Source organism: Heteronotia binoei, chromosome 14 (genome assembly GCF_032191835.1).
Source record: "Heteronotia binoei isolate CCM8104 ecotype False Entrance Well chromosome 14, APGP_CSIRO_Hbin_v1, whole genome shotgun sequence".
Lineage (NCBI taxonomy): Eukaryota > Metazoa > Chordata > Lepidosauria > Squamata > Gekkonidae > Heteronotia > Heteronotia binoei.
The window spans coordinates 21,151,400-21,179,030 of NC_083236.1; the positions used below are offsets into that span (position 1 = coordinate 21,151,400).

Here is a 27,631-nt window from a genome sequence, read left to right on the forward strand (position 1 = left end):
TGGTAAGCTGTAGTACTGAAGTCCAAGCTCTGCTCAGTTTGATCCCGACGGAAGCTGGGTTCAAGTTGCCAGTTCAAGGCTGATTCAGCCTTCCATCCTTCTGAGATCGGTAAAATGAGTGCCCAGCTTGATGGAAGTAAAGGGTAGATGACTGGGGAAGGCAATGGCAAACCGCCCCGTAAAAAGTCTGCCATGAAAATGTCCTGATGTGATGTCACCCCATGGGTCAGTAACGACCTGGGGCTTCCACAGGGGGACTACCTTTACCTTTGTATGAGCTTGTCACAAATTTTGTAAGTCTTTAGGGTGCTAGTGGACTCTTGCTCTTTCCTACTGCTTGTTGTTGTTCAGTCACACAGTCAAGTCCAGCCCTTTACGACCCCATGGACAAAGTCACACCAGGCCCTCCTGTCTTTCATCATCCTCTGCTTAAATCTGTGTTAGTTACATCAGTAACGCTGTCCAGACATCTCATCTTTTGCCATCCCCTTCTTCTTTTGCCTTCTGTCTTTCCCAGCATCAGGATCTTCTCCAGTGAGTGCTCCCTTCTCATTTGGTGGCCAAAGTATTTACAGACAGACTAACACAGCTACCTATCTTGATCTATCTAGAGATTCAGCTTCAGGGTTGCCAGCCTCCAGGTGGGGCCTGGAGATCTCCTGCTTTTACAGCTGATCTCCACCTGGCAGAGACCAGCTCCCCTGGAGAAAATAGCTGTTTTGAAGGGTGGACTCTACGGCATTGTACCATGCTGAGGCCCCTCTACTCCCAAACCCCTGGATTCGCTCCCTAAACTTTCCAGGTATTTCCCAACACAGATCTGGCAACCCTATTCAGCTTACTGATCCAGAACTGTCAATGAAAACTTAAAAAGCTCAAGTGACTAGTCAATGATGATTTTGTAACTCAGACTACAGCACTGTTAACGGAATGGCAGCAGAGGTCAAGGGCACTGCAAAAACAAAAACAAAACATTGCCTTCCTTGCCATCAAGCACAAATATTTACTCCCCTCTTCCAAACTTTTTAAAAAGCAAAACTGAGTAGTAACGGAAGACCTGAGAGAAGATGAGATCTCCCATAGCAACATTCCACGTATTTGCATGTCCTCAGATAGCCATCCACATTCTTCTCCATTCACACTGGCATAGGTAAGAAAGGAACTGTGGTGTTGCTGTTGTTTTGGAACCTGCAGTCTTTGCAAGGAAACAGCCTTCCAAATGTTCATGCACAGACACGCATCCAGCAGAAAAGACCATCATGCTCTGTGCCTTCGTGACCTCAGCCACTATTATGGCAATTTAAGCCTGCATTGCAAAACTGAGGAATGGCACACTCCCTCCCATGTCGAAACACCCTGGAACTGGAGGGTCAAGCAGGAATGCTCTTGTGGCACGATGAGCAACACCGCAGCTCACTTTCATTCCATGCTCCTACCACTGGGAGAGCAGTTCATCAATATAAACTAGCAGATAAACAAACAGCAGCTATATTGGCTTCACTCTGCTTATCAGTGCTTATGAGAAAGTCCAAACACTTTTTTTTTTAAAGCAGCCAAAGTTGAAAATGGGAGCCTGCGTTGTATAATTTAACACGGGAAAGAGTCCTGGACAGCAGGGAACTGAGATTTAGAGACATCAGACAACACTTGCAACACGCTGCCTGGCGAGTCGCCCCTGCTACATGCTGGGAGGAAGACATCCGCCTCTTGCAACCATTTCGCCACCAAGAATGTAGCACACGATGCTTCTGCTTGGAAGAATTAAGCAATCCTTAACTCCAAGTTGTTGTTTTTCAAACAGCTACTTCTCCCTTGTGGGGAATCTTTGAAGCTCAATGCTAGAACTCACTGGGGGGGGGGGGGGATAAGGAGCAGAAGTGCCAAGATTTAATCCCTGACATTTCCAGCTAAAAGATCACAGGTACCAAAATCAAAAAGGTCTCTGTCCAAGACTCTGGAAAGCCACTGTCAGTCAGAATAGACTATAGTGGACCATGCTGAGCAATGGTCTATCCCTGGAGAAGGCAGCATTATGTGCGCCTCAAGAATACATCTTGGTACAAAGGATTAATCGGCCACAGCACAATGCACACAGCTGAGGATAAATTCTCAGCCACGTGGGACACCTTCCTAGAATAACATATGCACCTCAGAATATTCCCCAGAATCCTCCACTGCCCAGATTGGCTCCTCAGCAGACAGGTTATTTAGGGATTAAATGCCCTGGAAAACCACTGGGACACCACTGCCCTGGAAAAATCCCAAATGCAATATTGAAGGGCTAAAAACCCTAAAACAGCCAACCTCCTCTTTCAGCCAGTCTTCTGTACAACTTCTGGCCCCAAGGAGCCAGATTCAAAGGCCAGGGTCATTCATTATTTCATGCTGACTCTTACACCCACCGTAAGACCGAATTGGCCTCCACAGCAAATTCCCCATCAGGCTCAGCAAGAAGGAGACTTTGAAGATGGAGCTATCACTGCCACAGTCCCTCTTCATTCAAACACTGGCACCTGGATCTCCAAACTCATTTGTAACCTCTTGCGAGGTACAAACCATCCCACTCGTTTGTCTGCTTTCACTGTGGGGTTTGGGAAAGGGCAACGTTATCCTACAACACACTCTGATCAGGGACCCAGGATTTTATCGCAATTGCACAACCACCTTAATTTTGGCAGAGCTGCGATAAGACAGACCCAGGAAGTGGCAATGCCAGCCTCTGAACTTCCCCATCCCCTGGGCCTCCTATCCCAACCAACCTTTCCAAGGAACCAAACACCCTCCTTTGGAAATTCTGCAAGTACATTATTTCCCTATTTATAGTCCATGAAGCCATTTTTATCTTGTGGCTCTACCACCTTGGAGGGCTTCTGCACCCAGGGAACAAATGAAACTCAAGGCAGCTGCACACTGCATAATTGCCTTGGCCAGGACCCTGCCTAATTTGCTTTGTGTAATTTGCAAGAAGCTGGCCAGGAGGACAAGAGCCTTCTGGAAAATAATGAATTCTGCTGCTAACCGTAAACCTCACATTGAATGATGATTCCCGGGGCCAAATGAGACAACGCCCAGTTCTACATGAGATTTTTTGCTTCCCCGAACTCCTTTTTCATCTCTTTCCTTGAAGTTCTCAGCTGGTCATCGTGTCCTGATCTTTCCACTTCCTTTTAGCCTGCCTGCTTCCAACCTTGGCAGAACATTCATTTTGGAGCTGCTGGAGCTTCTTTGTCCCTTTTTTTTTTCGCCCTTTGCTCAGTTGGCTTAGTCTTTACAGAGAGATATACTGCTTGACTAGGATGGCCCCGGCTAGCCCAATCTTGCCAGATCTTGGAAGCTAAGCAGGGTTGACCCAGATTCATATTTGGATGGGAGACCACCAAGGAATTCCAAGATCACTACTCAGAGGAAGACAATGGCAAACCACCTCCGAACTTATAGACTGGAGGGAACATGGAAGGGCTCTACACCTGAAACTCCTGGAGCACTTGCCGTCTTTTTACTGTTCAGCTAGGCCTCAGGCACGTGGGCCAAGGTGCGGAGCATATCTGGGCTCCATCCAGGCAGTTAAGAGTCAGTGGCCCTGCCATATGGCAGCAGATACCCAGGAGACATGCCAAAAATACACCACTCCAAAAGGCCAGTTTTTATTAGGAGACAGAACTGTGGTAAAGTGGCTCTTCAGGGTCAGATAGAGATCTTTCACATCAGTGACTGCCTGGTTCATTTCACTGGAGATGCCGGGGATTGAACCTGGGACCTTCTGCATGCCAAGCAGATGCTCTATCACTGAGCCACGGTCCTTCCCCCCAAAAAGAAAAAAGAGATGCCAAAGCAATGATCTCACTGGTGTCAAGCCAAGGACTTTGTGAACAGCAGACCGACAGAGCTGGGAACAGGAAATGCAAGTTGAGCGCCAGGAAGTGACCCACAGAGAGGAAGTCACCAAGAGTCTGAGCCAAGGAGGGCTTCTCACCCCGTCATAGTCCATTCCTCTCAGTGTGCATCCTAACAGCAGGAGGGATCCCCTTTGCTTTCCTGCAGCAGCTCTGCCGCAATGAGAAAAAGAACAAAGCAGGATCCACAGGGGCTTGTGTCATAAGAACATAAGAGAAGCCATGTTGGATCAGGCCAATGGCCCATCCAGTCCAACACTCTGTGTCACATAAGAACATAAGAGAAGCCATGTTGGATCAGGCCAATGGCCCATCCAGTCCAACACTCTGTGTCACATAAGAACATAAGAGAAGCCATGTTGGATCAGGCCAATGGCCCATCCAGTCCAACACTCTGTGTCACATAAGAACATAAGAGAAGCCATGTTGGATCAGGCCAATGGCCCATCCAGTCCAACACTCTGTGTCACATAAGAACATAAGAGAAGCCATGTTGGATCAGGCCAATGGCCCATCCAGTCCAACACTCTGTGTCACACAGTGCCCCAAAAAAATTTATACACACACACACACACACACACTGTGGCTAATAGCCACTGATGGACCTCTGTTCCATATTTTTATCTAAACCCCTCTTGAAGGTAGCCATGCTTGTGGCCGCCACCACCTCCTGTGGCAGTGAATTCCACATGTTAATCACCCTTTGGGCGAAGAAGTACTTCCTTTTATCCGTTTTAAAAGCAGCAAGGCTTTTTTTGTAGCAGGGACTCCTTTGCATAAGAGCCCCATGGCGCAGAGTGTTAAAGCTGCAGTACTGCAGTCCTAAGCTCTGCTCATGACCTGAGTTCGATCCCCGGTGGAAGCTGGGTTTTCAGGTAGCCGGCTCCAGGTTGACGCAGCCTTCCATCTTTCCGAGGTCGGTAAAATGAGTACCCAGCTTGCTGGAGGGAAAGTGTAAAAGACTGGGGAAGGCAATGGCAAACCACCCCGTAAAAAGTCTGCCGTGAAAACGTTGTGAAAGCAACGTCACCCCAGAGTTGGAAACGACTGGTGCTTGCACAGGAGACCTATCCTTTCCTTTCCTCCTTTGCATATTAGGCTACACCCCCCTGATGTAGCCAATCCTTCAATAGGCCCTGTAAGAATAGCCCTGTAAGCTATTGGAGGATTGGCTATAGAGGGGGTGGGGTGGCCTAATGCACAAAGGAGTTCCTGCTACAAGAAAAGCCCTGCCTAGCAGGATCGGTTCCGCACCAGCAGGGGGACTCAACCCCTGGGCTACAATGCCTGAAAGGATAAACCCATTTGAAGGGCCGTGAGGCACTGAGGGTTGCAAAGCAGAGGGAGAAGAAATGGTTTTTCTTCTGTTTCCTAGAATACTTCCAATGCCCCACCTCCAAGCAGCCTATTGGTTCCTCCAGACAAGGGGCGTGGCATACATGATTCCACATCAGGGCTTCCCCCCTCCTCCACCGGGCTATCCGCTGGATTCTGGTGTGGCGCTCACCCCCCCCTTTCTTCCTGCCTTTTTGTCCTCCGTTTTCCCGCCATACATACTCCCCTCCCAGTCTGCTGCTGTGCTGGATGGCTCAGAGGGAAGCCAGGTTAACATGGAGACAAGACCAACTGCAGAAACTTTCAAGCTGAGAAGAAAATTCTTGCTCATCCAATTATCCCTGAGACGTGACTCCTTCCCCTGAAAGGAGAAGAGGTGGGATAAGCTCACCCTCCCGCCTCTGCCTCCAAGTATCCAACTTCCAGCACCAGCTCACACCTTAGTGTGCAATGGACTCTGGTCCCAATCCCGTCCTGGCAGCTGCTGACTGGCATGGGCCATAGGTTAAGTCTCGGAAGAGTTATTACCAGACTATAGATTAATATAAAGTCTGTACTTCTGCTTCAGGCAGTGGGCCCCATGACTCCAAAGAAGACCATGGGCACCAAGCACTTAAGCCTTTTCCCTTGTGTGCATGTGTGTTCAGTCAGTGTGGCCCAAGAACTTTCCCCCTCTCTCAATGCAGTGATCGCAAGCTGTCAAAGGCTCACCGAGCCTCGCGGCAGGATTCCAACTTGAGCAAGACCTGCCAAGCTGGTTGCATTGGCTCCTGACAGCCCTCTCCCCTCAGAATCCTGTCGCGAGCCAGGATAACAGAAAAACAAAGAGGGAGTCGTTTATTAGTGCAGGTTGCAAAAGCTGATGGGAAGCTATTGTCTCAAGCAAGATGCCAGCTGGAAAGCTCAGCTCTGTATGCTCCTGGGGAGAGGGTGCCGGAAAGGAATCCGGGTTCCAGTCTCAGTGCATGAGCCAACTCTGGCCTCTGCTGCCAGCCCATAAAACCTACTGCAAAGGAGGCAAAAGAGAAAAAGGAATCAGTGGGGATTCTCCTCTCACTTAAAAGAAGGAGGCAAGCTGCAAGGAAGTACGTTATCCAGCTGTTGTGAAAGCAGCTGTCCAAGAAGTTATTTTGAAACCTGCCTATTTTACTACTTTCATTTAAATTCTGTGTATGCTCACTGCATACAGCATTTGTTAATTCCAAGTTAAGTACTTGGTATGTTTGTGTGTCTCTCTCTACTTTAACCATCACTGATGGTTTGTTTATACCTTGCCTTCCACCCAAAATGTCTTACATTGTTCTCCCCTCCATTTAACCCTTACAACAACCTTGTGAAGCCGGCTCAGCTGAGTGTAACTGGCTCAAGGTCACTCAGTAGGCTTCCATGACAATGCGGGGATTTGAATCTGGGGCTCCCAGTTCCTAGTCTGACACTGTGACTGGTACACCCTGCTGGCTCTCCAATAAGCTGTGCAGCACTGCTGTTCTGACCGGCTCAGGTTGACAGATTAAGTCTAGATGGCTTGAAGTCACTCTTCAGCACCTCCAGCTTATCAAATGCTCCAGTATCCCCACTTGTTCTTGGAAAGTCTGTTTGCTCTGACCACATATCGACAAAACAGTGACCAAATTTTAGCATGAGAGAGAAAGAGAAGCCAGACTATTAGTGCTGTTCACAGTATATTGAGCAAATATCTGAAAATGTAAATTAATGTCCATCTCAACCTCATGGAGCTGTTGGAGACTGTTTTAGACGAGAAGAAGAAGAAGAAGAAGAAGAAGAAGAAGAAGAAGAAGAAGAAGAAGAAGAAGAAGAAGAAGAAGAAGAAGAAGAAGAAGAAGAAGAAGAAGAAGAAGAAGAAGAAGAAGAAGAAGATGATGATGATGATGATATTGGATTTATATCCCGCCCTCCACTCCGAAGAGTCTCAGAGCGGCTCACAATCTCCTTTACCTTCCTCCCCCACAACAGACACCCTGTGAGGTGGGTGGGGCTGAGAGGGCTCTCACAGCAGCTGCCCTTTCCAGGACAACCTCTGCCAGAGCTATGGCTGACCCAAGGCCATGCCAGCAGGAGTGGGGAATCAAACCTGGTTCTCCCAGATAAGAGTCCGCACACTTAACCACTACACCAAACTGGCTCTCAAAGAGGCTGGAGGGAGTGTGACATTCATTTGGGGTGTATGACATTCTAAACGGGTGTTTGTCTTTTATCTACAAGTCTGCCCTAAAGTAACACAGCAAATCAAGTAAACTCTAAACAGACAACGGAGTAAGGACTCAGTTATAGTAGAACCCAGGCCTTGGATTCAGCAGGAGCTCACAGGAGCGCAGCTCCTGAACCTTTCTGAGAGTTCCACCCCCTCCTTCCCATCTTGTCCACTGAATAGTAGATGCAGCTGCATAACAATCCTGGATGAGCTCCACCACGTATTTTTCTACAAAACGACTGCTGGTAGAATTTAACCCAGGTTCCATGGCTGAGAGAAGGCTAAGGCAGAGGCTCCAGAGGCCTTCTTGTTTCTCAAATCTGGCATTACTGTCTTGGCTTGCAGATGACAGGATCACTGTCTGATGTGGTCCAGAATCTGCTGTGTGCTTGGGTAGATCCACAAGTTTTTTGAGATTATTAGAACATTTACACCCCACCTTTGTATTGAAAAATAAATCCTCAGAACAATCTACATTACAAGATATACAAACTACAGTGGCAGGCCTTCAGGTAGCATCTGGAAATCTCCCACGATTCCAACTGATCTCCAGACGACCAAGATCAGTTCCCCTGGAGAAAATGGCTGCTTTGGAGGGTAGACCCTGTGGCAATAGACCCTACTGAGGTCCTTCCCCTCCCCCAGTCCTCCCCACCCCTGGCTCCATCCAGTTATTTCCCAACCTGGCTCTGGAAACCCAAATACAAACCATTAAGACAGAACAGCAGCTTTTTATAAACTTGCCAGGGACAGATTTTAAGTTTTCAAAAGTCTCTTGGGATAACAGCTTTAAGCATCCCTAAGAACTGTTGTGTCACCCACAACAGTGCAAGCTTAGCAAAGATGAGTCGATATCCAGAAGAAGGAAATGAAGAAAGCTGAAGACATAACAACAGACAGCTGTAGTACCCATTTAATGCACCGTACAGCTGAAGACGTAAAGTACTTCTCCAAGAATACAAGAAAACATTGCAGAAAGTTGCAAAATACTTCTGTGACAATTATTTTGCTTCAGTTTCACTGCAGAAAGCCAAAGAACCCAAATTAGTTCTTTCTCAGTGCATTGAGGAATCCAGTGGTTGGTAGTTTCCCCAAAAAATTTAGTAAGGAACTGGCCTATCCTCATGTGTGCACTGTGCCATCAAGTTGCAGCCAACTTGTGGCAACCCCAGGAAGGGGAGAAGGAGAGGTGGTTTGCCATTGCCTTCCTCCACAGAGGCTTCCTTGATGGACTCCCTTCCTACCTGCCCTGCTTAGAGTCTGAGATTTGGCAAGATTGAGGTACAGGTATGGCATGCAGCTTTCTCTCCCCCTATTTTCATAATGATAACAAAACACATGAAACTCTCTCATCCTACATATCCAACGTTGAATTAAAGAGAAAAGCAGATCAGCTCAGACACCAAAGCATACATCCATAGTCTTGGACAAACTTCAGAAAGTTCAGTGCTGAGGCTGCTAAACTCTAGAAGGCACATAGAGAGACACTGGAGAAGAGAAATGCCTACCAGCAAAGTTAAACTGTAAGCAACAAAGAAGGAAGCAGAAAGATCGGGCACTAGCTCTGCTTTATCTTCTTGCAACCCCAAAGAGATAAGAGGTAAGGGTAGACTTCTGAACAGGCTGCTACCGTGACTCAGGAATCCCATAACCCTGTTGGGCTTAATCCAGCCATATAACATTTCAGGACTGGAGGACGATCATTTCAGCCGCACATATCTGCTGCTGATGCCCTGAACACTTCCCTGAAGTGATAGATATCGTAAGGCAGGAGTCTTTAGCCAATGTTCCTTCAGCTGCCAAGCCAGCTTTTTGCAGTTGAAGCTTCCTCTCTGCAGACGCTGCATTTTCTCACTGTTTGGCAAGATTCATCCCAAGTTCAGAAAATCAAGCAGGAAAACTTATATTTCTGTTTCAAGCTAGGAATGACAGCGAGAGTGGGGGAGGATGAAGTCTTGTCTGCCAGCCTTTACTACTGGGATGACTTGTCTGGTACGAGTTAATAAAATCCAAAAATAAATAGTCTAGTCCTGGGAACTCAGACAGCTCTTGCATATGTGAACCACTGATTTATGCAACACTGGAGATTACTTCGTTTAATAAACTGTGTGCAATTCACTTCTAGTTAACTTTCCTAAAATAGTGCTATACGACACAGATAATAAGCAAAATTATCCATTTAATAATCTTATTATGTGCTATTTTCTAAAATTAGGAATCATCAAATTATCTAAAAATTATGGAAAGTACAACCCCCCAAAGACTGCAAATGCTGGATTGAGTTGCAAAGTAACATGTTTTGAGGATAGCATTTGCATATTATGGGACAATGTATTAATGGATATCTCAATTTAAATCAGCCTCTTTTCTAGGTGATTTAAAATTGGACCACCTTAGGCAGGGATGAGTCTGCTGATGTTCTCACCACACGGTGACTCACCTGCTTGATGCAGAGATTTAGGTTAATAAGCTTGTGGGTAGCATCTAGGAGGAACTAGCTGTCGTGGCACACGTCAGCCCCAGCGGCACTACGAAGAGTAGTCGAGTGCTCCTGAAGGAACATATTTAGGGCAGCAGACAGGAAAGTACAGCCCAAAGTTGGGTTCTCAGCAAAACTGCCTGTTCCGCACACAGGGCCCATGAGACAAGCAGAGACTCAGACTTTCAGCGTGGGGATGAAAGAGTTGTGCTCGGCAGAAGGGTTCAGCTTCAGCAGGTACTTAAGATCATGACAGGACAAGACAACTGACCTAGTACAAAAAAAGACAATCTCTACTTCAAAGGAGCTGGTCTGCTGGCACTTAATATCCAAGTGCTCCCAGTGCTATTAAGTCCAGTATTTATGTGAATGGAAGTCTGCCCAGGAATCCCTTGCAACCACATTTGATCTCAGAAGAGAAAAATTTCTCAAATGAAAGGCTTACTCAAAGCAACCTTGAAAAAACAGGGCCAGGGCCTTTCAGAAGGATTGGAGATGACTGAAATCCACAAAAAGGCTCAGATAGAATTAGGAGAGGACCCCCAAGTCTGAGAGGATGCCAGAGCGGATGATGAGCAAAGCTGAAGATCTCAAAGAATCCTTTTCAGAAAAGAAAAGAGGGAAGACTTGCCCAGTTGTATGAACAAGGAAGAACACCAGCTCTGGTAAAGCAATATGAAAGGTGCTACTAAAGGAAGCAAAAAGGAAAATATTGCTAAAAAAATTAAGATAACCAGGGCTTTTTTTCTGGGAGAACATGGCAGAATGGAGTTCCAGAACCTCTTTGCGAAAACAAAATTCTCAAAAAAATGTTTAAAAGTTCATGATGGGCACCTGTGTGTTTCTCCTTCATTTCCCGCTGGAGAGTTCCGGCACCTCTTTTTCCAGGGAAAAAAGCCCTGAAGATAACCAATAACAATTTATTTAATAGTAGCCAGAAACTGGCCAGGGAGGCAGCTGGGCCCTTGAATGACAAAGGAGCTAAAGACCTGCTAGACACACTGCAAAGAAAACTTGAATGAGCTCTTTGCCTCAGTTTTCACTGAAAAAAATGAGGGATAGTTACCTATGCCAAAGCTGTCTTATTGGGAAAGATGTCAGAAGAGCAGACCTAAACAGAGTTGATAAGAGATGAGGGTGCAGGGCTAATGGCCCAATTAAAAAGCTTACAAGTCACTGCGTTTGGATGGCATATAGCAGAAAGCTCTCAAAGAATTCAAATGTGAGACTGTTAATCTCCTAACAAAAATATGCAACTTGGTAAAACAAAGTTCCCTTTCCAGAGCCCAGAGAAATAGAAAACATAACCTCAGAGGAGATCCACAAAATTATTGACCACTGCTCTGCATGCAGAAGGTCCCATGTCCAGTCCCTGGCACCTCCAGTCAAAATGACAAGGGAGTAGGTGATGCCAAAGACTGTGCCTGACCTTCTGAGAGCCACTGCCAGTCTGAGTTAGGCAATACTGATCTTGGAGGACCAGAGGTCTAAAGCATAAGAGGCAGTATCACATATGTTCTATTGTATCTTCTGGGTAAATTGGAGGAATCAGTGATTAAAGGTGGAATTATTACGCACACAGACAGAAAAGTCTAGTTATGGAAGAACCAGCATGAGACCTGTTGTCTCATCAACCTTCTGAAGGTCTTTAGGAGGTTAACAAATGTTCAGATAAGGTTCCAGAAAGCTTTGACAAAGTCGAAAAGGCTCCTGAGTAAACATAACAGTAATGGGATAAGAGAATGGGTCTCCTCATAGATTAGAAACAGGTTAGACAAAAGACAACAGGAGGTATGAATAAACTGGACAGCTCCCACAATGAAGGAAAGCAGTGGGTTCCACAGGTATCACTACTGGGACTTGTGCTGTTTAACTTTTCATAGACGGTGTGAGCACTAAGTGGCTAAATCTGCAGATAACACCAGATTAGGTGGCAGAGAACTAAAGCAGAGCATGAAGAGCTCCAAAAGGAACCAACCTGGATGAGTGGGTTCCATTGGGGCAAATGAGGTTCAAACTAAGTGTCAAGTGATGGGGCAAACATACACTGACGGAATCTGGACCAGCAGCGACTGCTGACTCAGTTTGTGGCAGCAATGCAAACAGAGAATCTTATGCTTGGGATTCTAAGAAAAAGGTCCTCAATTAGGCATGGCAGTAAGAAGTCCACATGGCATGTAGTGGTAAAGTCTGGCTCACGCTGAGGAAGATGGAGTGAGAGAGCCCTTAGCTCGACTCTCTGTTCAGCAAGGAGTCTGTGGGCAGTGCCAACACTACTGGCCCTTCAGCCCAGGCCCTGCTCCAAGTATGGTTCTGTTAAAATGTAATTAATCAAAAGTCACAAGGCTCAGGGAGAGAGAGATCAAGGAGGAAGCCATATATTAACACAGGGAGAAGAACAGTCAGGGCGTTTTTGCACTCACCTTCAGCCGGCGCGACCCCCCTCTTCACCGCGCAGGATCTGCGCGGATTTCGCACTAAATGCCGCGGAGCAGCCTTTTGTGCCGGAAACTCCCGGCGCAAAAGCCGCTCAAACGTAAACCGCCAAAAAGCAGTTTCCGTTTGCGCGGCTTTTGCGACGGGAGTTTCCGGCTCTTCCGGCTGCTCCGCGGCATTTAGTGTGAAATCCGCGCAGATCCTGCGCGGTGAAGAGGGGGGTCGCGCTGGCTGAACGTGAGTGCGAAAACGCCCTCAGTCTTTTTTTTTTTCTCCCGCTGGAGTGATATTGAAGAAGAATTGGTTTTTTATAACCCACTTTTCTCTACCTTAAGGAGTCTCAAAGAAGTTTACAATCCACCTTTCCTTCCACTCCCCACAATAGGCACCTTGTGAGGAAGGCAGGGCTGAGAGAGCTCTTAGAGAACTGGGAGTGCAGTCAGACAGGCAGGCTGCAATGGCAGTATCTTGGCTTTCAATAAGCCGCTTGAATTTGGGGCGGTTTCTGTCAATCAGACAGTGGCCCCTAAGCCAGCATGATAGTGCTGTGGGCCTATGGTTGGTCGCTCACACTGCTAAGGTGTTGCAACTGCAGACCCGCCGTTGGGTTGGTTTATTTTTTTTTTAAGTCCAGCTGTGCATGCTCAGAAGCAGACAAGCACATACACATGCCTGGCCACATCCTATGGGGGTACTGAAGTACACATCAGAATGAGGAAGGGGGAGGGCACGCCAGAAACTGAGTGGAATGATCACACCACTCATGCGTTTCCATGGTGCACCCGGGTGATCAGATGCCCAGAAACCCGCCATGGAAGTGCTTCACCAAGGTAGTCACTGGAATTTGCCGGTAGTCATTTAATCCATGTGGGAGTTGTTTCAGCACGAGGTAGGGACAGGTGGAGCATGGAAGCCAAATGTGCACGTTTGATCGCACCCATCTGATCTGGAGGGTAGGGGTGGCTACCTTGGGCCAATCTGCTCGTGGGATCACACCCTGTGACTGGCCGAAGGTCACCCAGCAGGCTTCATGTGGAGGAGTGGGGAATCAAACCCAGGCCACCAGATTAGAGGCCCCTGCTCTTAACCACAGTATCATGCTGGCTTATATTAAGTTCACCTAAAAGCATCTAACTAGATAGCTCTTCTTGGGAGGTCACCTTTCCCTGGGGAGGGGTTTCCTTCCACAGTGCTTTGCATTTTCCCTATTGCAGGAGAGGAGTCTTTGCTAGGCCCTAAAAAGTTTTTTTTAAGTAGTGTTTTTTTAAATGAAGAAAAGGGATAGGTCAAACATAAAACATTCAATCCAAAATCTAATGTAAAGCCAGAGGTGCTCACTGCAGTAATTCTATACCATCTCATTTTATCACAACAATCCTATGAGGTAGGCAGCCCCCTCTGACAGCCTTGAGAGCTGAGCAAGGATCAGAATGTGACTCCCCACAGAGCCTCACTCTTCACTAACACTACCCTGGCATCTCAGTTCATGCTTAAGTTATCTGTCACATGCAGCTGCCCACAGTAACCCCTAGTGGGGTTGACAACTGACCAGAAAAAATGACTTGCCTCTGTTGTCCCTTTCTTGTCAGCGAGATGCTCACAAATCACCAATGAAGCTTCTCACAACATACAAATAAGGAATATCACATAACTGCATCTGAAATTGCTGTCAAGAGGCACAGAAGCAGAGACCAGTAAAATGTTGGCAGTCCCTATTTCTATGTCTGGAGGCTTGCCAAAGGAATATGTCAATCCTACATGTTCTTGCACAGATCTAGGCCTCATCAGGGTGATTAGGCCACTTCAGAGTGCTTACGCTTGAAGCCTAGAAGGTGCTTTGGAGCTTCCCCAAACCTAAACTTAAGTTCTGGTTGAATTGCTGTTGGTGGAGGACTGTCGCTTTTGATGAATCCTCCTTCATAGCTCCAGGGTCCTGCTAAAGCTGCCCGTTCTACTGCAAAAGAGCAGGAGGGTTCCGCCCCAACAGTTCTTCATAATCACTCTCAACAATGCTCAGAAATTAAGCAGGTCAACGTCGGACACAAGGCATGTCAAGCCCCTGAGTTAATTCTTTGCATCGCGGTGCCTGCAATTCCTTCCTCATCAGAAATAGGACTGCACTAAGACCCAAAAGCCACCTACGCATGTTTCTTCAGGAAACAAGAGGAGCCAAGCAAAGACAGGCTCTTGGTAGGAACTTTGTTTTGCTTGGCCATCGCAGCTTTGGAAAGTTCCAGATGGGAAGCTGTGTTAGTTTGGAGCAGCAAAGCAAAGCTGAAGTCCAACGGCATACCTTGACAGCTAACAATGTTTATGCCACCATTTATACCACTCCCATGAGCCAGAGCTCATTTCATCAAATACATATGAACATATGAAGCTGCCTTCTACTGAATCAGACCCTTGGTCCATCAAAGTCAGTATTGTCTTCTCAGACTGGCAGCGGCTCTCCAGGGTCTCATGCTGAGGTTTTTCACACCTACTTGACTGGACCCTTTTTTGGAGATGCCAGGGATTGAACCTGGGACCTTCTGCTTCTCAAGCAGATGCTCTACCACTGAGCCATCGTCCCATCCCCTACACTGGGGTGCACATCCACTGTCCTGACCTGGAGAGCCCAGGCTGGCCTGATCTCAGAAGCTAAGCATGGTTGGCTCTGGTTATTATTTGGATGGGAGTCTTCCAAGGAATACTAGGTTCCTGGCCCAGAGGCAGGCAATGGCAAATCACCTCTGAACACCTCTTGCCTTAAAATCCCACCAGGGGTCACTATAAGTCACTTCTGAGCTGACTTTCCACCACCATCATATATCCATTCGGCTGCTGCTTTTCCAGACCTCAGATTCAGCAGGAGCTCATAGGAGCACAGCTCCTGAACCTTTCTGAGGGTTCCCCCTCTTCCTCCGCACCTACCTTGTCCACTGAATAGCCACACCCCCAGCAGCCCTCATTAACCCCTGGAGAAGCCTGCACGACCCTTTCTCCACGTCTTATGTGATTTTGGGTGGCAGGTGGCTTCCCAGCCTTTTGACTGGGGGGCGGGATGGCCCAGGAGAGCCCCAGGTGAGCAAGGCCTGCTTGAGCTGGCTGGATCTCTAGCCAGCCCAAGCAGGCCTCGCTTGCCCAGGGCTCTCCTTTTTTGCATTGGGTTGCTTTTGGCTGGGGGGGTGTCATCATACGTTAATGAGCCCCACTACCTATTTTTCTACAAAACGACCCCTGTGCTTTTCTATTCGCAACAGAAGGGCTGATTCAAAACAAGAGACAAGGGCCACCCTACAAGGTTGTTAGCAGGATGAACGTAAAACCTATTGGCAAGACGAACAGATACAGTTAAGAAGTTACGCTACTGCAGCTGAACTAATTAACATCCCTAAGGCTGAGGATATACATGATAACAGCACCTACTGCAAGAGAGGAACCCCAGGTCCCTATACCACTTGTGGATAATTAGTCTTCACCTTGCTGGCAGTAGTGGTGTAGTGACCTCATAAGGGTTTTCAAAGCAAAAGGTGGTTTGCCGTTGCCTGCCTCTGCACAGCAATCCTGGTGTTCCTTACTGGTCTCCCTTCCAAACACTGGTCAGAGCCAACCCTGCTTAGCTTCAACTTGCTAATGAATTGCAATTCCACTATTTCATGCTGGATTCTCCCTTTGAGGATTAGCTTTTTTAAAAAACCTGCCTCTTATCAGCCAATGATGAGGACATCTCTGCTTGCCATGCTGCCTGACAAAAGAGTTTTGAGGAACTCCAAATTTGCACACATGAATTCAACCAGCAGGTTAAGTACCACCTACAGGAAACTTACCCAGCAAGGGTAAACAGAAGGTTTCATACAAATCAACTTCCACGGTGGGAATTTCCTCTTCCTCATGCAGGTAATTTAGCTCTTTGGTGGGGCTGCCTTTGGATCCAATGATACTGGCCTCAAGGTGCGCTTGTGATTTCTTACTAGTTATTCTTATTAGGCTCAACCTATTGCTTAACCTACCAAAGTTTGGACAAACTGATTGTTAGCTATCTACAGAAGTGCTGCATGCACGCTTTCCAGTGGAGCAAAGAGTTCTGCCACCATCTGAGACTGTCTGGGGGGGTCAGGAAACTAGACAGGCGACAGAAAATGAAACCGCTTCTCCACATGTCATCCAGTCCCAGTACAAACTTGATTTCAGAATAGGCTTGAAACCTTCAACCTGATTTGGACAACTGATGCTTCCTTCTGCTAATTAAACTGCAAAAATAATTATTGCCATAGGAATCCTTTATGGTGTGGAAAGGCAGGGCCCTCAAGCTTCTTACCCCATGTCAAAGATTACATCACAGGAACATGAACATTGCCGACCGGCTCACTGTTTTTTCAACAACAGCTTGATTCAGAAGCTGCATCAAACACAGCCTGGAGAAGCAACTCTGGAGCAGCTTTGGGCTCTTGGCCTTGACAAAACCCAGTTGTAAGACCCCCCCCCCCCCATGTATCCCTGCAAAGGGTACAATGGGAAGAAGACACCCCTGAACATCTTTCTACTCCAGTTCTCTCAATGTACAAGTGCTGGCCATGTCTGGTTTAGGCATAAGCTAGAGTGCGGCCTGGAAGGGTGCACTAAAGACTAAAATGGAGTAGAACCAAAACAAAATGGTTCTGGACAAGTCTGACTTGTTATTTTGAGAGATGGCTATAGGGCATCTGTCAGGCTAATGGTTGCCCCCATCTAAAACAAAGTAGTATTTCTCTGCATTATGGAGCCCACAGGAAAGAAAAGAATTCCTCCCCACTGCAAACCCAAACACCTGGTTCCACCCTTCCTAATCAATAGGCCATTCCCACAATGGGGTAGCCTTTTCTCTCCAGCCATCAAGGATCATCAGCCCGTATTAACAAACCTACCTTCTTGGCAACATTAACAGTTCCTGTTTACACCCAGAAACCCATCCATTTACACACATGCAAATAAGACAACATCCTTGCCTTTTCCTGGGAACTCCATCCAGCATTTCCCAATACATTGTTTTACTTCCGCTAACCCCATCATTAAGTGATGCACACATTATGTCGACAAATTTGTCAACAACAGTGGCCACAGGATTGGAAAAGATTGGTTTATAATCCAATCCTAAAGAAGGGTAATGCCAAGGAATGTTCAAACTATCGCACCATTGCACTCATTTCACATGCCAGAAAGGTCATGTTAAAGATCCTACAAGCTAGGCTTTAGCAGTATGTCGATCGGGAACTACCAGAAGTTCAAGCTGGGTTTCAGAGAGGTAGTGGAACTAGAGATCAAATTGCCAACATTCAATGGATTATGGAGAAAGCACAGGAGTATCAGAAAACGTCTATTTCTGCTTCATTGCTAAAGCCTTTGATTGTGTGGATCACAAACTGTGGCAAGTCCTTAAAGAGATGGGAGTACCAGACCACCTCACATGTCTCCTGAGAAACCTGTATAAGGGTCAAGAAGCAACTATCAGAACGGGATATGGAACTGATTGGTTTAGAATAGGAAAAGGAGTTTGACAAGGATGTATATTGTCACCCTGCTTATTTAATTTATATGCAGAGTACATCATGAGGAATGCTGGCCTGGATGAAGCACAAACCAGAATTAAGATTGCTGGGAAAAACATCAACAACCTCAGATATGCAGATGACAATACTCTAATGGCAGAAAGTGAGGAGGACCTAAAGAACCTCTTGCTGAGGATGGAAGAAGAGAGCACAAAAGTGGGCTTGAAACTCAACATCAAAAAAACTAAGATCATGGCATCTGGCCCCATCACACCTTGGCAAATAGAAGGGGAAGACATGGAAGTAGTGACAGACTTCACATTTCTGGGATCCAAGATCACTGCAGATGGTGACTATAGCCATGAAATTAAAAGACATTTGCTCCTTGAGAGGACAGCTATGGCGAACCTGGGCAGTATAATAAAAAGCAGAGACATCACCCTACCAGCAAAAGTCCGTATAGTCAAAGCGATGGTATTCCCAGTAGTAATGTATGGCTGTGAGAGCTGGACCATAAGGAAGGCCAAGCGCATTAGAATAGATGCTTTTGAACTGTGGTGCTGGAGAAGACTCTTGAGAGTCTCTTGGACTGCAAGAAGATCAAATCAGTCAGTCCTAAGGGATATCAACCCAGACTGTTCACTGGAAGGTCAAATGCTGAAGCTGAACCTCAAATACTTTGGCCACCAAATGAGAAGGGAGCACTCCCTGGCGAAGATCCTGATGCTGGGAAAGACAGAACGCAAAAGAAGAAGGGGACAGCAAGAGATGAGATGGCTGGACAGTGTTACAGATGTAACAAACAAGAATTTGAGCAGACTTCGGAAAATGGTGGAAGACAGGAGGGCTTGGCGTGACTTTGTCCATGGGGTTGCAAAGAGTCGGACTTGACTGTGTGACTGAACAACAAAAACCCCATCATTACATTGTTCCAAGGGGTAATCATGTCACTCTGCCTCGGGACACATTTTTTCCTATAAAAATAGCACCGAGAGTTTAGTCTGTGTGTTTTCCTAGATCCAAACTACACACTCAAGATGCTGGAAGTCTTGCCCTGGACAGGTAGCTATCACCCTTGAACCCCTCCCTCTATCCCCTCTCACCTCTGCATTTCTTCAACTTGCATGTGTGTTTCCAATATGCATTTATTCTCTCAACGTTTGCAGCTCAGGAGCCACATGTGGCTCTTTTACACATATTTTGTGGCTCTTGAAGCCCCCACTGCCCTGTTGGCTGGCTTGGAGAAGGTATTTCTCTCTTTAAATCACTTCTCCAAGTCAAGCCAGCTGGCAGTTTAAAGAATGCATTTAAAGCTAAAGTTGCTTTCTTTCCACCCCTCCCTCCCTCCTTCCTGTCTTGCAGCTATCAAAAGCTGACATTCGTATCTTGTGGGTTGCAAACATCTGATGTTTATTCTATGTGGCTCTTACATTAAGCAAGTTTGGCCACCCCTGGTGTAGTACTTCTTTCAACAAAACAACTTCTCTTAGTTAAGCAACAGACTGGTTATTTTTGAGAGTTCTCTAAAGGCAAAATCCCCATAAACTTTGGTGGGGAGATCTTGCTGCTCCCCCCTCTTGCTAAACTTTAGGTCTCCTTTAAGAGCTAATATCCCCCCAAATATTAGGAGACCACCCCTTTGGGTAACACAGTGAGGGAAGGCAGGAAATCACAGCATGCCAAAGGAGAAGTTTTAAGGTCTGCTACTGCTTCTGTGCCTGTTTTATGGATAATTTTGTTTTGCTTTTATGCCCATGGGCTGTTTTAATGGGTTATTTGTTTGTTTTTTATTGATAATTAACTATTTTAATTGCAAACCGCCTTAAGCGGGGCTCTGGAGAAGTGGAATTAAAGTCTCATGGAAGAAAGCAGTGATAAATAAAATAAGAGGGAGCGCACTGGTCGGGACTTGACCTAACATTATGCACAAACCAAGACAGTGAGCGACTGTTCTTTATGAGTAACCACTTTGACACTGAAGTGGGCCTTTGTATTTGGTAAGCGTCCCAAAGGGGCATTTATTTTTACTTTTAAAGGAAAAGGGAGGGGCCGTGGCTCAGTGGGAGAGCCTCTGCTTGGCATGCAGAAAGTCCCAGATTCAATCCCCAGTACCTCCAATTCAAATGATAGGTAGGTGAGGGGAAAGACCTCTGCTGAGACCCTGGAGAGCCACTGCCACTGATTCCTCCGTGGACTGGTGGTCTGATCCAGTATAAGGCAGCTTCATGTGTGAAACGAGAATGGGGTGTGGGTGAGACAGCACACAAAGAGGAAAGCACTCTTGAACCTGCGCTGATAACAACACTATCGTTGCCATCAGGTATATTTTAAGGAGGAAAGGAAAGGTGCCCTGTGCAAGCACCAGTCGTTTCTGACTCTGGGGTGACGTTGCTTTCACAACGTTTTCATGGCAGACTTTTTACGGGGTGGTTTGCCATTGCCTTCCCCAGTCATCTACGCTTTCCCCCCAGCAAGCTGGGTACTCGTTTTACCGACCTCAGAAGGATGGAAGGCTGAGTCAACCTCGAGCGGGCTACCTGAAAACCCAGCTTCCACCGGGGATCGAACTCAGGTCGTGAGCAGAGCTTACGACTGCAGTACTACAGCTTTCACACTCTGCGCCACAGGGCTCTTTTATATTTTAAGAAGCAATCCCAAAAAACACAGGGGTTTTTTTGTGTTGGTTTGTTTTTGCTGCTTCCTCTCAAACACAGACAAGTGCAGGCCTTTGAACTCTGCCATTGCCCCTCAGCACTGGCGTCTGAAGCGACCCCCTTTCACTGCTAATTAAACTGGGTTGCCGAGCCCACTCCTGAGCATGATGCAACCGTCATTATGATGCCCTGAAACCACAGGAAGAGAATCTCCAGATGCAAGCTGCTGACGCGCTGCTTTGGCAAGATTTAGGCTCAAGCCAGTAAAGGTACAGGTAAAGTGCTGTGGCTCAGTGGCAGAACATCTGTTTGGCATGCAGAAGGTCCCAAGTTCAATCCCCAGAATCTCCAGTTAAAGGATTTAGCCGTAGGTGATGTGAAAGTCCTCTGCCTGGGATCCTGGAGAGCCACTGCCAGTTTGAGTAGACAATATTGACTGTGATGGACCAGTGGTTTGATTTGGTATAAGGCAGCTTCATGTGACTATGTGATCTTCTGCCAGTGGGCTTGCATAGTTCACCAGAAGACCTAGGGGGAAAACCAGGCCTTTTATTGTTACTTCATTTGTACTTCCTTTACGCTCCTACCTTTCTTCACAATGGGGACCCAAAGCAGCTTACATAACTCTCCTCTCCTCTGTTTTAGCCACACAGAGGTGAGGCTGAGAATGTATGACCGGCCCAAGGTCACCCAGCGAGCACTATAAAAAAGTAAAGGTAGTCCCCTGTGCAAGCACCAGTCATTTCTGATTCCGGAGTGACGTCGCATCACGTTTTCATGGCAGACTTTTTACAGGGTGGTTTGCCATTGCCTTCCCCAGTCATCTACACTCCACCCCCCCAGCAAGCTGGGTCCTCATTTTACCGACCTCGGAAGGATGGAAGGCTGAGTCAACCTTGAGCCGGCTACCTGAACCCAGCTTCCGTCGGGATCGAACTCAGGTCGTGAGCAGAGAGCTTGGACTGCAGTACTGCAGCTTTACCACTCTGCATCACGGGGCTCCTTAAGAAAGCACCATACCATACCTTTAACAATTCCCTACTACTTTGTACATTCATCAAGAACAAAGGCGTCAGTTGTGCCCCACTGTTTCAGCTCCTTGTCCCAGCTTTATTTCTTCTTAATGAAAACATTATTAAGCCCACTGGAGTGAATGGGAGAATGGAAGCACTATTTATCTAGGCTTATGGGGTTATAGTGACCCCAAACATATCGCAGAATTTTGTGTTATCATGATATGCCTTTTTTCTGCGCATACAGATATTTTCACCCGATGCTCAAGGAAGTCAATTATATGCCAGGTAGAAAGCTCTGGTGACCAACTCACAAAGTTTAAACCATTAAGTATATGACAATGTTCTTGTCATATAATCAAGCTACAACTCAACACTGGGATGAAACAATCTGATATCAACACGACTTTGAGCCACAACGTTATGTTTCAGGCCACATCCAGTTATTATTTTTTGAGCTTTGCTGAATTTTGCTGCTATCGCAGTTCCCCTTATGGACCTCTGTTTCAGTAACACTCAGGTCAGACTCTTTGTTCAAAAAAACCCATCCACAGTCAGATCTATGAATGCTCAGAAGCCTAATAGGGAATTCTTTAAAAATCAGCTCAGTCATTCTGAACAGTGTCTCATTGGCACGTGAGCCACTGGGCAAGGGCAAACAAAGAAGTAATGCCAACCTAGGAAACAGTGTGGGGCTTGCACAACTTTTTGGGTAGTGTTTGGACTTCCAGGCCTTCACAATGTATCATGCCCCCACCGACCCACCACGCATGGCACCTCATCAGGAATTCAAAACCCCTCTGGGTTTTGCTGGCCACGTGGGTTTTCGAAGCATCAGATATGGCTCAGCAGCAGCATCTGGATTCAGGGGGTCGTAACCTGTACAAGGTGGATCTATGCTAGGTAGCAGTTCAGCACCTTGGAGGAGGTACTGTATGTTAGCCATACAGCTCTGGATTAGTCTAGGGGGCAGGGGCCTCTATCATCCACTGGGCTAAGCAAGAATCTGAAAACAAACTTTCGCAATCCACCGACACTTCAGTTCAGACAGCCAGACAATGTCTCGTGCAACCATTAAACCTGCACTGTTCTTACAATGATGCAATCTGTTTGGGATCTTTACAAGGCAGGCAGATGATAAATGAAATAAGTAAATAAAAGAATCAGTCTCTCTGTGACCCAGCTAAGGTTGCCAACTGAATAGAGAAAGAATCCCCTGGCTTGGTCCTCATCTGGAGGAGTAAATGAAGCTTCTTGTGCCAACGCTTGCAGGTTAAGGTTGAGCGGCTATCAAAAGTCCCAAGTGCGGAGGCTTGGGAAAGGGCTGGTACCCAAGCTGACACTAAACGGCCAGGGAAGGCTCCACCACCAAGAACTGACAACACCAGCCCCAAACGAATGTCCATAGCTTGAAAGGAACTCAGCCCAAGTTGCGGGAGCATGGAGATTGCAACTCAGAGATTAGCCAAACCAAATCCGATGATCAGCTACAATTACCTGTTGCACAGCTGGGGTGAGACGAGGACACGACAGGGCTTCAAACGGAAACCCGCCACGCTCCCTCATTAAACGCTGCTCCCCAAATCCTGTTAATTATGGGGGTGTGTCCCATTTTGCCTCTCCAATGACTGTTAAGTGCTCTGCTAAAGCGAGTGGCAGAGGAGGACCATTACACTAGAGGTCACCATCTGCCCTTCCGTTCCAAGACATTCAGAGCAGAAGATGCTCAGTATTCTTTCATCCATTTAGGTTATGATGCTGCAGGCACTGGGTGGCATAAAGTGGAGGTGAAAACAGAAAAGGCAAGGGAAGGACAGATTTTTGATCAGAGGCTGGAACTGTGTTATCCCAAACAAGTGACTACCTTCCACTGCCTAGAAAACCTTCCCCTCCTTAGAGGTGATGTGGGGGGAAATGGGCAAAAAGCAACAACTTGCCTGTACAGGTACCTTCTCTTTTGTGACCCCCGCATTGTGGAATGGTCTGTCTGAGAAAATCCAGAAGGCTCCCACTCTGACTTTTCACAAAATATGCAAAACTGAATTATTCAAGAGGCAATATGGTAGCTCTGTATAAACAGCTTCACAAAGTTACTTGGATTATTGAGTATTAGGGACTGTGGTCTATACAGTATACTACCATGTATAGTTAGCTGTCAGTTGGAGCCTACTATGTACCGTAATTTTGCTTCATTTAACATGTGTCATATTAACTATTTCCTTTGCTTCAGTTCTGATTGAATGTCTCATTCATGCTACCCAGATCAAAGGTTTGCTCAATTTGTTAATTTTACTATTCTGTCATTGCATCTTAAATTTGTACCACTTTGCATTCTAAACCACTGCCTACCAGCTATACGTAGCTCTGCTCATTGTACTTGATTCCTCATTTGATGAAGTGTGCTTGGAGCACACGAAAGCTCATGTTCTGAATAAAATTTTGTTGGTCTTAAAAGTGAAACTTGACTCCTACTTTGTTCTACTGCTTCAGACCAACACGGCTGCCCACTTGGATCACTCTGTTTATTTTATTGACTCCCTCTGTATAACCCACCTTAAGTTCTAGTGAGAAAGGCGGACTATAAATAATGTAAACAAGCAAATGAACAGGACAAAGCTAAATGCTATTGATTGTCCTGGTCTGGGCCAGCAAGGTGCAGATAGCAGGGAGGGAGAGAGAAACTGAAGCAAAATTCTGCAATGCCGTGTGCTTAACGGAACATACCATTCGTAGTTTTAAAGGCTGTTTGCCAGGTATTCATTGATCAGTTGATATTTTAGATTGCTGCTCTCCCAAAGAATTTATACTTTGTTTCTAGGTTTAATATTAAACCAAATAAAATGAAAACAAAACAGCCTTCTCCTTTAGGAAGGAGAGAGTTTACACCAGCATGTCGAGCCATGGGACTCACATTTTGCTCTGATTCATAAAAACCTTGACAAAGCTGCAAGCAGAAAGCAGTAAGACAGAAGAAATGCATGTAATTGCTGGCCCATCCAACCTCCACGACTGGGATATGGTGGGACTGTTCAAACAGGAAATTCTCCTCTTGAAGCTTTACCCTGTGACTTTGTGTATCATCAAAGCCATCAACGTTCCTGAGTAATTTTATGACTAAATTCAGTACATGCAGAAACAGGTACATTCACTGCTGAAGAGAAGTGGTAGGAAGGCGGAACTTTTGCAAAGTTCACGGGCACAGGGCCTGCAGGAATTCACCGCCCCATATGTGCCCCGAAGAGCCTTGTGCTCAGTAGATCAATATCTATTAGCTATCCCTGGCCCAAAAGGCAGCTGTCTTGCATTTTCATAAGAAAGGTGCTCCAAGCCTCTTAATGGTCTAGGCTGCTCTCTTCTACACTTTGTCCAGCTCTGTCATTTCTTCCCCAGAATGGTCATCCGGACCTCTTGCCTTGCAGTCTGGCTGTTTTGTCTCTTTCATGCTCACTGCTGGAAGCATCACTGTTTCTGCAGTCCAGCATCACACTTCCTGAACTCTCCAGCATCTTCCCATTACAGATCTGCTGGCGCTTATAAATCTCGCTGCTAACTCTAAGCAAACATGGGAGGTGCAGGTTCCATCCTTTAGTGACTGAATGGAGACAACAGCGTCTAGCAGGGAGCTTGCTCAATTCCCTCTTCAAAGGGTTGCTATCCCTTAACAGGACCATGACAAGGAGAAGAACCACAAAGGCACCGATGCATCAGCAGCCTCTGCAGCTTCTGATGTCACACAGGCTTTGTTAAAGAGCCATACCAACTGCTGGCCAAGCCAATTCTTCAAGCCCTGGACTAACATCTGTGGAATAAAGTAACTGGCTAATTTGGCCATCCAAGGTACATCACAAACTATTTACGATGTTTACTTAAGTAGTAGATAAGGAGTATCAAAGTGCATTTTTGCAAAATATATTGTCATTTGGAATTCTCCCCCTAAGTTGAGAAGTCGTTTGTCTCAAGTTCATCAACATATAACTGAGCACTTCTCAGATGGTGGGCAGAAGTGTAAGAAGGCAGCCAGGAGTAGAAGTAGTGCCCGTGCATGATTTTGACCATTGGTCTGCGTTCCCCAACCCACAGCATCCTCTTGCCCCAATGGACAAAGACTACAAAAGCAGTGGCCCCATTTTTAGGATACGGAGCAGTACATGACCCAGAAATTACACTCAAGAGTCCCTTGCTATGTTGCAGAGGATTGTGGGATACAGTTGTGACTCATCATCCCCCACTAAAGAAACCAAAGATGTGTGTACAAACACCCCTCAATCAAAGTAGCCACTTGGGTGGCAAATCTTTTCCCATTGGCCCTGCTGGAAAGCTGGGATGGACCTAGCAACCTGTCAGCAAAAGGTACTGAGGGATCTGGCTCTTTACCACACTTGTTCCCCACCCCCTCCCACAGGCCCTTCCAGATCGAAGAAAGTTGGTTCCCAGGGCTGCAGGATGCATGTGGACAACATGGCTTCACCTCCCTGTTCCATCAGCAGAGCTGTCACTGCAGGACAGGCAGGAGAGATGTGGCTTTCAGCATAAACTCCCTTGGTGATAGAAGGGACTGCTGGGGAAGGGGATTGTGGCCAAAACCTGTGCTCCTTACACTGATGGATTGCTGAACCCAACCCTCCCACTTTCCACAGCCCTCTTTTCTACCAACAAAACATGTTTTGAATGTTTCTATATCTCCATATCTTCCCAGAGTCTCCTACTTAATCAGCATCTAATTTTCTAAGTTTCAAGTGCAGCAAAGTTTATCTGTTGACAAAGCCACCTTGGCATTCTACCTGCCAGACAGGAATAGTGGGAAGCTTCATTCTACTACTAGATGCAGACCAGGAATTCGTAGGCATATTGAGAAAAACAACAACTGCATCTAGTAAGCAGCTACACCCGGAGTGTGCCCAGTATAGGTCTGAAGGTCTATGGTATGTCTGTAGGCTGTGCATTTAATTTGGAAACAGCAGTCAAATGATACCCTAGATTGCCTTCTAGTTGGCTTATGAGTTGTTGCCAGGGGGAAGAAGACCGTAGATTTATACTCCACCTTTCTCTCTGAATCAGAGTCTCAGAGAGGCTTACAGTCTCCTTTGTAAGTCTCTGGGGGCAGTGACTGTACTTGGAATGGGATAACCAAAGCCCCATTGGTCCATGATGCTCACTGTGGAACCCTGTGCACGTCCAACTCTTGGCCTGACTACAGAGAAGTTCTGAGAATACAGGGAGGAAGGGGAGAAACGGGCTGCCGAGAGCTCAAACCAAGCTGAGAGGGTCCAAAGAGCTGGCCTAAAATGGCAATTCATTGTTAAGAGAATTCAAAGACAGGCTGCTATCAAAAGACTTCAATTTGGTTTGCGGATAGTTGATGGTTGTCAAAGATCCAACGATCAATAAATATCTGCCTCATCAACTGACTGGCATCCAGCTTTTTAGTCATGTAGCACACGACATTCAGCTGTGACCTGCATAACCCAGGCTAGCCTGATCTTGGCAGTCCTCAGATCTTGGCCCTGGTCATTATTGGGATGAGAGACCATCAAGGAATACCAAGGTCACGAGGCAGGAAACAGCAAACCACCTCTGAACATCTCTTGCCTTGAAAACCCTACGAGGTCATCACAATTCAGCTGTGACTTGATGGCACATCCCAAAAAAGACATGAAAATCCTTTGAGCAGAAGGTTGCGAATTTCCCTGCGTGGAAGTTTGTGTGAAGTGCAACGGTACATTAAATATAACCCATCTTATTTCCTGAACTGCTTGAACAGAGCACATCAGATAAAGGTGCATTTATTCACTGTTTATTCAGTTTATAAGCCGCCATTCTCACTGACACACAAGAAGAATTACAGAGTAAAGAAAGGAGGGGGAATGCAATCATACATCATAAGACATCCAATGAACAATGATGTAGGACTAGGGATACAAATTGCCAGATGCAATAAGAACAGCAAACTGCTAAAGCATATTGTAAGTATTTCGTGAGCACATCCTGCCTTTCTCCTCAGTGCCGCTGACATAATTCCCCTCTCCTTCATATGATCCCCACAACAACCCTGTGAGGTAGGTTGTTTGTTTATTCCTGTTATTATAGTCAGCCTTTCTCTCT

General features: G+C 46.4%; 1 protein-coding gene and 1 non-coding gene across 2 annotated transcripts in view; both read right to left on the reverse strand.

Annotated features, from left to right (window-relative positions):
• ETV6 (ETS variant transcription factor 6) overlaps nucleotides 1-27,631 on the reverse strand; it is a 205,325-nt gene that overhangs the window by 143,683 nt on the left and 34,011 nt on the right. The window lies entirely within an intron of this gene.
• On the reverse strand, nucleotides 14,856-14,933 carry TRNAL-GAG (transfer RNA leucine (anticodon GAG)). Its single transcript has one exon. It is a non-coding gene; the product is annotated as a tRNA-Leu (tRNA).